The sequence below is a fragment of the Anastrepha ludens genome, chromosome 3 (genome assembly GCF_028408465.1).
Source record: "Anastrepha ludens isolate Willacy chromosome 3, idAnaLude1.1, whole genome shotgun sequence".
NCBI classification, from domain to species: domain Eukaryota; kingdom Metazoa; phylum Arthropoda; class Insecta; order Diptera; family Tephritidae; genus Anastrepha; species Anastrepha ludens.
Window position 1 is genome coordinate 68,091,264 of NC_071499.1, and position 13,029 is coordinate 68,104,292.

A 13,029-nucleotide genomic window follows, 5' to 3' on the forward strand; every position below is an offset into this window, starting at 1 on the left:
AATTATTGCCCATTCTCATAAACCTTACGAGCAAGTAATAGCCATAGATTTTCAATTATGTTCAGGTCTGGGGAATACGGTGGCCATGCTAGAATTTCAACGTTTTGGGACGCAATCCAAGTTTCGACCACACTTGAAGTGTTTACAGACATCATCCTTTTGAAAGATCCAATTAATAGGTTCAAATGTTTTAGAGCTTTATAGCTGTTTCCACGTCATTTTGTAGTCTACAATTTCCAATGCGAACGCGCCATAGTACAATAGAGCTCTCCATGATTGAATCCAAATTGAACTTCTTTTCGCACCAACCATTGAAAAAAATTCTCATTTCATAGTTATATACCTGATAAATACTACTTTTTTCCATTCACCGGGATTGTTATCCGCAAAAGACCTCCAAGCCATGTGGTCCCGTACAAAATCGAGGCTACGTTCTTTGCAAAATTTATTCAAAGGTGGTTCTTTCGTAATTTTTATGCTTCAGATGTGCCGCTTTTAGTAATATACAACCCTTCGAACAGTGGATTTGCTGGTTGCAACCTTTGCCATTACTTTGATTTTTGCTATTAGAAGGGCGGAATTTGACGCAATCCTAAATTTTGCGGTTTTCATTCAGTGTCAAAGCCATCACATTTCTGCCCTTGTAGTTCTTACCATAGGAGGCATCTGGTTTCACGTAAAGATCCCCAACGTTTGGACTTCGACCAAGTTTTTGGCAATTTACCGATTTGAAAACCCCTCTGAGGTCAAGATATCGATTAGTCCTTTTTTGCAATGTTTTAAACCTTTTTGCTTTCGCATTTTATTACAATAGAATTAAGAAATATTCGATCAAACACAATGAATGCTTAAACAAACGATTCATTAACCTACACAACAGCTTTAAGGGGGTATTCTAGTCTAGAAATTTGAAAAAATCGAAATTTTTTTTTCAAAATTCCATAGTTTAAGTATTCAAAAATATCTCCCTAAAAGGATTTTTCAAAATTCGAATTATTTTCGAAGTTACAACTATTTTAGTGACGCGACAGCTAGACTGGTTTGAGCGGACGGCGTACGCATTTGAGTTTTTCTCGAAACTACTTACTTCGACACGGTCGGCACGATATCTCAAGTTCTAATCAAGTGCTTTGCTTGAAATTTATCATGAATATTCTATCGTCTCTATCGCATGACGCACGAAAAACTGGAAATTTCAATTTTTTAATATGTGTAAACAATTCGAGAAATCTTACAAATTAGGGAAAAATCGACCTCAATTTTTGAGTAGCCGCAATTTTATGAAAAAAAAATGTTCCCCTTTTTTCTGCGCCATGCGATAATGGCATTGATATTAATTAAGAAGTTGGCATCTTTTTTTTGAAATGACCACAAAGGTAGAAATCGTGACGACAAGGACACTGCCATTTGTTTTCCCCTTCCACTTCAAGGACGCATAATTCCATGAATTTTTTTTTTTTTAATTCATTTTGTGTGCTCTTAATATATAAATAAATAAATGATAAAAAAATGGATAGTAAAAATATCTAAAGCTTTTTTTTTTAATCACCGTCAAAAAATGCTCGAAGTTCGGACCTCTAGACTAGAATACCCTCTTAATGCGCAAATAATGTAGGAAAACTGAGTGCATCTACTCAAGTGAACCAATAAATCAAGCACAGTATTACAACTACTTCGAAATAGCGTTGGATGGAATAATATTTTGATGCATATTTATTTCGTGCAAAGTACAGTCTTCACTTGAACCTTTTGTTACTAGATCAAATACAGTTGATTTAATAACAATTTTATTTCATAAAAATTATTGCCTCTAATCTAGTGAACAGGATTGTAGGAACACTACTTCAAATCGTTTTTCATACGCGGAACTCATGTTGTAAAAACAACGTGCGATTTCAAAATTTTTCACAAAACTAACAATTTTCATAACGCGTATTGCAAAAAGGAGACGCCTATTTAGCGTAAATTTTTTTTTTTTATTATCGAACTCTAAGTTTGAATATTACCGGTCACGCTCCTATTAGAAAAATTGTAAATATAAAAAAGTGCGGATTAAAGGCAACAAGATGGCATTTAATTAAACAATGCTATTAAAAAATAATATAAACACAATAAGCCACATGGCTCATTCAATAAACCTCCTTGAATACTCGCATACAAACATACAAACTACATACATATGTATGCGCACATTCATTCACTCGCCATTAAAGGTGAAATATAGGCGTCAATGTGGACTAAACTAACAATGATGCGACAAATTGGAGGTAACACCTACTCGCCGACTGTCAATTGTATGGCGAAATGACGTTTGAATAGCAACCCGTAGTGCAAAATTAGGAAGCTCTGTGGAGTGCGCTTGTGGTACTTTGGCTACCATCACATTGTAGGTACAAGTACATTCATTCGTACATATAGTAAATATGTACATAGGTATGTGTGTGTATGGATGTGTTACATTCACCCGGTTGGCCAACAAAAGGCTGAACAAACAGTGACAGAGGCAGAGACAGAGGCACGTGACGACACACTTTATAACTGGTGACGTTTTGACTTACCAACAAACCACGTATTAATTTGCTCTTTCCGCTACAAGCACATGCACACATAGACAATGAAGCAAAGAGCAGACACGTGTCCTTATTAACTATTATTTACAAAAATACTACTTGAATAAAATGGTTTGCAAATCATGTGAACGCGTTCATTCAACTTCAATTTACGAACTTTTAACAGCACTTATAAATATCAAAATATTTGCGCTTTTTATATATGTAGGTATGTATGTATTTACATATAATAACTTTGTATGAATATTTGTAAGTACATATGTACTATACAAGCGTGGATTTACTTATATACTGGCTGTCCAAGCGGACGACATAATTACAGGCAGGAGTGGTAGGGAGAAATACATACCAATGCATCCATAAAATTTCTGTATTTGCCGATGGTACTGCGGCCAGCGTTTCATATCTACATATGTATGTGTGGATGAATATTTATAATTAATGTTCTTCTAAATAACAAAATAATAATAATAAAAATTAGTATTTTACATTATACAGGAACACAAAAGAAATTCATCAAGCATAAAAAAGTAGTTGCATATTTAAGGGGACATATTCGCCTTTTTTATTTCCTGTTTACTTTTACGTTCTTTGAATGAAGATTTTGTCTGAGAATACCCCTACTGAAATTTTCCGTAGATTAAGTTTGTAGAACAAATTATCCCTCTAGCGTCCTTATAAGTGGCACTTTATTTAGGCTTTCCAAAAAATAAAGGTCTAAAAGACCCTTTTGTGAAAGAGCTAATGGGTTAAAATGTTATACCAAGTTATTCCTTGTGAAATTTTACAATATTTAAATTTAAACCTTTTTCCACTTATTCAAAAAAACATTCAGTAAAAAAATTGCAGACTTAATATGGTCATATAAAATAAACTGACTTTATTTGAACTAGGCCTTTCATATTAAGTAGGAATCATTCCGCCGCCAAAAGTGCTGTTGCACTGTGTAATTCAACGTCCCCTTAAGTCGAAATTTCAAAAAATTGGTTTTTTTTTCGAAAGTATAGTATCTTATGGCGGCCCCCGTAGCTGAATGGGTTGGTGCGTGATCGCCATTCGGAATTCACATAGAGAACGTAGGTTCGAATCTCGGTGAAACACCAAAATTAAGAAAATCATTTTTCTAATAGCGGTTGCCCCTTGGCAGGAAATGGCAAACCTCTGATAGTGTATTTCTGCCACGAAAAAGCTCCTCATAAGAATATCTGCCACTCGGAGTCGGCTTGAAACTGTAGGTTCCTTCATTTGTGGAATAACATCAAGACGCACACCACAAATACGAGGACGAGCTCGGCCAAACACCCAAAAAGGGGGTACGCGCCAATTATATATATATTATATATACAGTATCTTAAGAATATACTGAGAAATTTTCATGCGGAAATTCCCAATATTATAGCTTCTACATCCCATTAATTAGGTAGAGGCGGTCCGCGCGCTCCTGTACCTCAGGAGCCTAAGCTCATTTATCTCGAAACGACTTTTTTCCGCCTGGTGTTGTCAAAAAAAAAAATTCAACCGAATCGTCTGAAATTTTATACGTGGCTCATTTTCACATCTCTAGGCACGTAAGCAAACCAAACACTTTGTTTAAGGCAACCGCAGGTTCTCAAGTCTTCTATTAGACAAAACTCTGTATAAAAAAAGTGACTGTAAGATGCGCTGTTTGCACCAAATATGTGATTGGGCACACCTTTTTTGAAGACGACAAAGGAAGCCCGGTGGCCAGCACTGATGAATGGTACCGGATCATGGGTTGGATGTGACCATGGGTCAAAGTACTTTCTTAAAAATAACATTCGCCAAAAATCAACAATCTAAACCGGAAATCTTCGCATGAACTTTGATGGAGGACATACGAATATATATGTATCTATATAAAATATTAAGCAAATAATTCAAAACAAATATTAATTTTTTTATTTATTTAACTACGTTTTTCTGTAATATCTAGAATTACAACAAAAACAAATCAGCTGACACTTTTTGCGCCCTCTGGTAATACTTAGATGACCAGCGCACTTGAAATTGAAGTTTGAAAAACGCGAGCCAAGAAGCACCGAGAGATTGGCAACTCCTATAACACTCAGGCGCTAAAAAGCCTATGTTATTCAAAGCCCTGGAAAGTAAAACGGTAGATAGTCAAGGAGGAAAAGCGAGAAAATAACAAAAAGAAAGACATATGATGGAATAGAGACAGAGACAGAGATAGCTAGTCCTGGGAGAATTTTCCAGATTCTTTGGAAAATCTGAATATAGCCTCCAGTTTGAGACAACGAAATATTCGTTCTCATTCTCATGACATCGGGACCCAAAATTCCTAGCCTTGCACTAGCAAAGCTAGGACACCACATAGAAAATGCTCAGTGCTATCTGCCTCCTCTAAGCATGTTAGGCAAGCCCAATCCTCAATGGTTCCAATCATAGTCATATGCTGACTCTATGGGCAATATACTGTAATAATACCGACCATCAACCGAACGTCTTTTCTTCAAAGTTTCAGAAGAAAGTTTGACAAATTTCTGTTCGAGCTTGTCACGAAACTCTTCGCAGTTCTACAGCAGTCTAGTCCAGACCATCGCTCTATATTTGAATTGCATACATAATCGCTGATCCAATTAACGATTCCTGTAGAACTGATTCCGATTATTAGCTCTGGTCCCTGTGGCGTAACCGCAGATCAGCAGTTGGCCAAGGTACATAGGTGCTATTTCAAAATAAAATTGCTTTTAAAAATCACTCTTAACCCGGCGATAAGTACTTACTAAGTACTTCAAATAAAAAATAAATAGTTGGCGCGTACACTTCTGTTAGGTGACTGGCCGAGGTCCTCCTCCTACAGTTTTTAAACCGACTCCGAACGGTACATTGCTGAAACTAAGAGCACCACTTTGTTCTTTTTTGGGGCGCATGACATCTCTTTTTAATATTTTTGAAACCCAAAAGGAAACTATGATTTTATTCTGTAATAAAAGGTGAAATTTCAGTTGAATCATTCTTCAAAGTGTCAAGTCTATGTAGCTGGAAGCTTAGAATAAAAGCAATACAACTTCATTTGGGAACAATAATATTTTTTAGCTGGTAGGTGGAGGGGTTTACTCTGATAAACTTGGAGTTAGCCAATCTATTCGGAAGCCACTGCCATAAAAGAGGTAATAAGGTAATAAAAACGAGATTATTATCGACAAATGAAGTCTTCATGTACTCGGACAGTCAAGCAGCAATAAAAGCGCTAGAATTCAAAACACACTCATCAAAAACAGTGATAGAATGTTTAAACTTCTAAATGACGTATCAAAATACTACAAAGTACACCAGGCCACAAAAATATAGCAGGGAACTGCAAGGCAGATGAACTTGCTCGAATCGGTACAACGATCGACCTCCAAGTGGATAAGACGCTGATACCCATGCATTTAGCCACTTGTAAACTACAGATAGATAGGGAAACCATCAATAAGGGAAATACAAGTTGTCAAAACCTCTCAACATGAGAACTAAGCAGGCAGACATGGCCGAAATGGAACAGCGGTCGATCAAAAAGCTTGTTAAGATTTAACAGAGAAAATATAAGAAAAATGATATTAACTGGTCATTGTCTGGTAAGCAGCCACGCTAGAAGGTTAGAACTCCCGTACTTCGATTTCTGTAGAAGCAGTCTAAATACAGAAGAAGAGGAAACAGGCACCTTTTATGTGAGTGTGAAATATTAGCGACAAGGAGGCTCCGCACTCTTGACATGGCATTTTTAATTGATGTAGCTGACATAGCGCATCTAAAACTATCGAAGCTGTGCTCGTTTATTAATGCTACCGAATGGTTTGAAAAGGAACACATAGGGTAAGGATAAGTTCCAGTGGTATCACAATGGACCTACGAAAGGTCTAAGTGTGTCATTGCGACAGTTTGGGGAAAAAGAAATCAGTTATTTTCTCAATTTTCACAATTCAAGGTTAATGCTCGTTGTCTAGGTGACATTTCACACGAAAAAGATCGTTTGCTGTTTTTTGTTTGTTCCATTAAATTGTGAGTTACAGGGTGTTAACAATGGAAATCAAAAAAGAGAAAATTCTGTACATTTTACAGTTTTTTTTTATAAAGGCAAAAATGCAAGCCAGCCCCTGAATTAAGAATGGTGTTTAAGATGCGCATACTGTAACACTTAATTACGTGCAATTTTGGTTTCGTCGATTCCGTTCAATTATTTTTGATGTTAAAGAAACTGTCGAAAATGTCGATAAAATCACAGAAATAATCGAAGTTGGCTGGCATATCAGTAGACGTAGCATCGTTCAGGAGCTAGAGATCGACCGTTAAACCATTTGCGAAAAAATTTTACGCAAAAATAATGGATCTATTTTTCCTCAATCTAATATTATCAGGTCAATTTGATGCAATTCTCGAACAAATTTTGGAGTCATAAATATGGTTATTGTATGACTTTGGCATTTAACTAGCTTTGTGTGCTGGGTATAAAAAGTTCTGTTTCGCACGAGCTTAGACTCTTCTTTACTTATTTTTGATTATTTTTCAATACAGAGCGGGATTCCCTGCTGATAGCAGTAATAATAATAACACCTAATGATGCATTTAACCTTAGTAGGTACAAACCACGCGCTAGAATGTCGCCAATTATAGTGTTCGTCTCATAATAAATGCACCCCTCTTCTATTGGATAATTTATATATACTCCGTTTAAAATTCATAACCAACTGGTAATGCATGTATATGTACACACATACATACATATGTATAGACACTTCATAAAAATACTACATACAACGCCGCTCTTGGATGGGCAAATGGAAAATGCTCTCTACATACATATACATATGTATATATCTCGTGTACTTATACTACTATATGTAGAGTGGGTGAGCAGACACGTCGATTACTGCCAAAATGAAATGGGAATGGCGAATGGGGAATGGCATCAAAGAGAATATCATGCAGGGACATTTATGAAATGATACTTGTATCAAGCTGCTGGCGACTAGCAGAGTTGACTGAGGTTCTCGTTAAATTGGCAATTTGCGTTTGGATGAATTATCGAAAATCAATTACGACAAATAAACGTGTACTCGGAACTTTGTTGTTGTACACTTTTAATGCCTCAAGAGAGGCCGCATGAAGAGATCGATATAAAAAAAACACGTTTGCATAAGCATTTGCGTACAATATTTGATCATGCACTTAAATACTTATGTACCATGTACGAGTATGCGTGTATGTATGTAAATATATGGGTATACGAACTTGCATAAAATATATGTATTCGTGATATTTTATTTTCAATTCACTGCATTGGCATCGGCACATGTTTGCTATCAGATATGTGCATGCGTGCATAAGTATTTAAATGTTTAAAATATAATTTTTGAAAAACAAAGCATTATTATTCAGTAAATTTGAGCCTCCGTAGCCGAAAGGGTTGGTGCCAGACTACCATTCGGAATTCAGTGAGAACGTAAGTCGAATCTCGGTGAAAGACCAAAATGAAGAAAAAAGTTGTTTCCAATAGCGGTACCGCTCCGCGACAATGGCGACCCTCGGCTGGCAATGGCAAACCTCCGAGTTTATTTCTGCCATGAAAAAACTTCTCATAAAAAATATCTGCTGTTCGGAGTCGGCTTGAAACTGTAGGTCCCTCCATTTGTCGAACAACATCAAAACGCAAGGAGGAGCTCGTCCAAACACCCAAAAAGGGTGTACCAATTATACAAGGTGAAGTCCAAAGTAAACAAGACTGGCGTCATAAAAATGTTTTTGATGGCGCTATCTTTTTAATGAGTTAGTGCGGTGAAAGTTACATCCCTCGCTGACTTCCAGTGAAAGCTTGGTGACATTCGGTTCAGTAGAAGCGAAGAAATTGCGTTTGAAGTGTCGGTATGTTTGAGTCATCGGCACAAAAATGAGTTTCGAACAAAGAGCTAATATCAAATTTTGTTTTAAAATCGGTAAAACGTTTACCCAAACATTTGAATTGATGAAAAAAGTTTATGGCGATGATTGTTTATCTCGTGCCAGAGTTCATGAGTGGTTTACACGTTTCAGAGATGGTTGTGAGGACATAAATGACAATGAACAAACGGGGCGGCCAAAATCAGTAATCACCAAAAACTACATCGAAATTGTTCGTCAATTTATCAAAAATGAACCGAAATCATCGTTGAAATTCATGGAATCGGAGTTGAATATCTCCAAAATATCAATTTATCGCATTTTAACTGACGATTTGGGCTTACGAAAGGTCTGTGCACGTTTCATTCCGCACAAGTTGACTGAGGAGCAAAACTTGTTCAGAATTCAACATTAGAAAGACCTCATTAAAAGGGCGAGAAAATACGAGAACTTCGTGTACAACATTGTAACTGGTAATGACACGCGGTGTTTTCAATATTAACCTGAAACTAAGTGTAAAACTACCGAATGGAAGGCCCCAGACGAGCCACCACCCGAGCCAAAAACCGCGTTTGGAGAAGTCAAAAATCAAGTCGATGATCATTTGTTTTTACAATTCCAAGGGAGTTGTTCACAAGTAATTCGTGCCAACGGTTCAAAGCGTCAATGCCTAGAATTGACTAGAAATCGCATTTTGATATGGCGCCCTGTGACTTCTATCTAAAACGTCCGTAGAGGCCATTCAAAAGGCTTGTACCGACATCCTGAAGGACATTTCGGTCAATTACTGAAACACTCTTTCGAAAAGCTTTTAGATCGCGCAAATCAGTGTATCGAGGCCAGAGGGGACTATTTTGAATAAATAAACTCGAAGTTTCAGAACTAAGCTCCTGTCGTTTGTATTTTATCTCAGTCTTGTTTATTTTGGACTTCACCTTGTATATATATATAAAAATGTGATTCAAGTGTTTGTTAATTTACTATTTTTTAGTATGTTTTTAAATTAAAAAATTCCACTGTTTCTTTTCTAAACTATACAATGCCTAAAATAATGTAGCACAGGGGCTTATTGAAAAATTTTAACAAATTCATTTGTTTCCTTCATTTCAATATTAACTTCTTTATTTATTCATAAATATTGCATCTTACATTGCAATAATTTATACAATCATTCATTTAAATATATAAATATATAAAGAAGTAAAAAGTACGGCCGCCGTAGCTGAATGGGTTGGTGCGTGATTACCATTCGGAATTCATAGAGAGAACGTTGGTTCGAATCTCGGTGAAACCAAAATTAATAAAAACATTTTTCTAATAGCGGTCGCCCCTCGGCAGGCAATGGCAAACCTCCGAGTGTATTTCTGCCATGAAAAAGCTCCTCATAAAAATATCTGCCGTTCGGAGTCGGCTTGAAACTGTAGGTCCCTCCATTTGTGGAACAACATCAAGGCGCACACTACAAATAGGAGGAGGAGCTCGGCCAAACACCCAAAAAGGGTGTACGCGCCAATTATATATTATATATTAAATAATAAATTTGTGGCAATAACAATGTTTTCTATGACAGCTCAAAAATTAATAAATAATTAAACTCTGCAACAAGAAATTCTCTCGCGCGTAAGGCTGAGTATATAAAACAAGTTAGTCTTTTTCCAATTGCGACCGTTAAATATATCTATTATTTCTGCTTCATATAGCTTCGCTGCGTCTAAGTATCTTGTTCCGATTTCTTTCAGTACCGGATAATTTCCTAAGAAGTGCTGCATGCCTTTTTCTTCTTGTAAATTGCAAATGGTCCAAATTCTCTGAGCATTTCCATACGTAGCAGCATTTAGCTTTAGTAAACCACATCTTTCTTTGAAAATTGTTGAAAAATTTACAGCTTATCTTCTTTAATATATGAGTCCCCTTTTGAGGAGTCTAAGTGTTTGTAAATTCGCTTCGCTGCTTCTTGCTTTGCCATGTTTAGATCTTTTAACTTCATTTTGGTAAGAAGCTGCACACAGCGATCTTTCAGACTGATGTTTTCTGCAAACTTTAGGCAGAACCATTCCCATGTCGTTCAGATGCCTAAGCCAAAACACATTTTTATTTAAGATGCCTTGTGTTCGTTTTCGTGAGAGTCTGTTGCAATTGTATTTATAGATGGTTTTCTAAATATACTTTATGTGTAGCTCTAAAGAATATATGTATGTGGCTACCTTTTACGTTAGATTCTAGTGATACTGCATTTAAGCTCCCCGACCACTGCAGTATCTTTCAAGCAAAAGTCTTTGCTGTAGGTAAGTTTGCGGAAATAGCATTCGCAAAGACATCAAGCAACGCCAAAATAAATATATACGTTGACAGCCAAGAGGCGATAAAAGCAATAAACTTATATGAAATTTAATGTAAAAATGTTCTAAACAGCAGGTAAACCATAGAGCGACTAGTCGCAGACAGACGGTTTACATCTATTGGGTGTAGATGAGATTGCCTAGAGCGCTGTTTACAAACCGTTTGTACCAGTAAATGACATACAGAAACATTTAAATACGATATACAATGACATCGCTGCGGACATGAAAGTACGGATAGACAGGAGGTGGAATAACCTAGCCACTTGCAAAACCGCGAAAATCATGTGTACACAGAATGCAGATAAATACGTCCGTTTCGTACTACCTGCATTAGCTAGAACCTAAATGAAATCCTAAACAATATGAGAGGTTAGAATGTCTCTCGGGGTTAGAGCTTCAGAGTTTACTTAGATTCGCAAAAGACGCAGACGTATTACAAAATGTCTACTACAAAGAAACGTAATGGTCCAGCTTCATTTGGTAATACTAAGGACCAATGGGTCTATGTGATAGCTTTCAGCCTGCCAGGTCAACCTAACCTTACCTAATTCCTTTTAACCCCTTGCCGTGCTTTAACGAGTCTAACTCGTGATGAAAATGTTGGTCCAAACATGAATATGACGAGCCGTGCTCGTGAATAGATCGTCGGATCCAACATAAACATCACGAGCCTGGGTCGTGATTGAATTTTAGTTTCTATCTGTACGCCACCAGAGTTCGTGAAGAGTCTCATAATTGCTGTTACAAAGTAGTTTATAGTATTCTGATCTGTTTATCATGCGTTGACGCGTAACACTTGGGCCCAAGTTTCGTCAAGCTAAATGGCACGACAAGGCGATATGATGAGGATGAGGTATAGCCCCAAACTTGAGCGGCGTAAGTTTGTAAAGCTGTGCAAATAACTTGGAACAGTTCCCCTTTTTGATTGTAATGAGATTAATGGTTTCGCTAAGAAATTGCTCCATGTGCAAATAATACTAACTTTTGCTGAAGTATTTCTGGCTTCTAAGTGCTTGCCAAACGCCATTTTCGGTGTGAGAATGGCATCAAGATATTTATATTCTGCCACCTTTACTTTCTCCACCTTGATACCACCATTTTTCTGCCTGAGAAAGTCGTCCACCTATCCTATAGACCCTCATCTCTAATTTATTTGGGTTTACTTCCATATTCCATTCAGCGCAGTATTTCTCCAGATTATTAATCATGGATTGCATTGATTTTTGTCAATTTTTCTGGCCGACGGCTTTGGATTTTTTCCTCGATTTAAAAATTTTGAATATTCGTTGTTGGGAGAGGACACCCCGAACCGCCAGCTAAAAAAGAAAAGCCACAATTCAACGTGATTTTTCAGCCACTTCAATCTTTCACCTTATTATACCAAAATCCAAAGAGCTATGAAACTTTTCGATTATTTTTCGTTTAATTTGAATAAAGTTTAAAACGATGATTTGTGTGGTTTCATAAAAAATTACTAAAGTTAAATAAGAACCAAATACATCGTCAAAATTTGTCAACAATTAAGCTACTTATGGTGAAAAGTGCAAGGTATTGGAAAAGGGAACAACGAAAGCTAAGATAATGAAATTTGTTACAGTTACACAGATTGCCAACACCAAAAGTCAAATCTCATATCGTGTGTACAAAATAAATGAATCGACGGAAATTTCAAAATCTTTCAACATTTTTTATGGATCGCTAAAAGGGTTGGGGAAAAAAATTAACATAATTTATCACATTGTATAGTTCAATTGAAATTATTTTATCCATAATAGTTTTTATTTATTTTATACTTACAGTGAGAATTCTAAAACCACAAGAAACATTAGTACCTTTTATTAGCTGTCGAAATTTCAAAGTGGCCGAATTTCTCCTCCAATTTGTGGCGCGCTGGTGTTTTGATGTTTGCCTAGAAAACGAGCGTCTTACAGTTTTATGCAGCAACCGAATGGTTGATTGTTATTTACGAGAAGAGATGCACTTGCAGATTTGAGACTGTTTGCCGTTTGGCGACCGCTGCTGGAAAACTATTTTTCTTTAACTTGGTGTTCCATTTCCACAGTGGGTTCCAAACCGCACCCACCGAAGAGAAATCATACGCTTCTCTTTATGATTTGCTATTAATTTAAGAACATCTGTGATTCACCTGGTAAAATTTTGAAACAATTTTTTATATATAACCAATCACCTGGTATAAGATCACTTCAATAAAACTT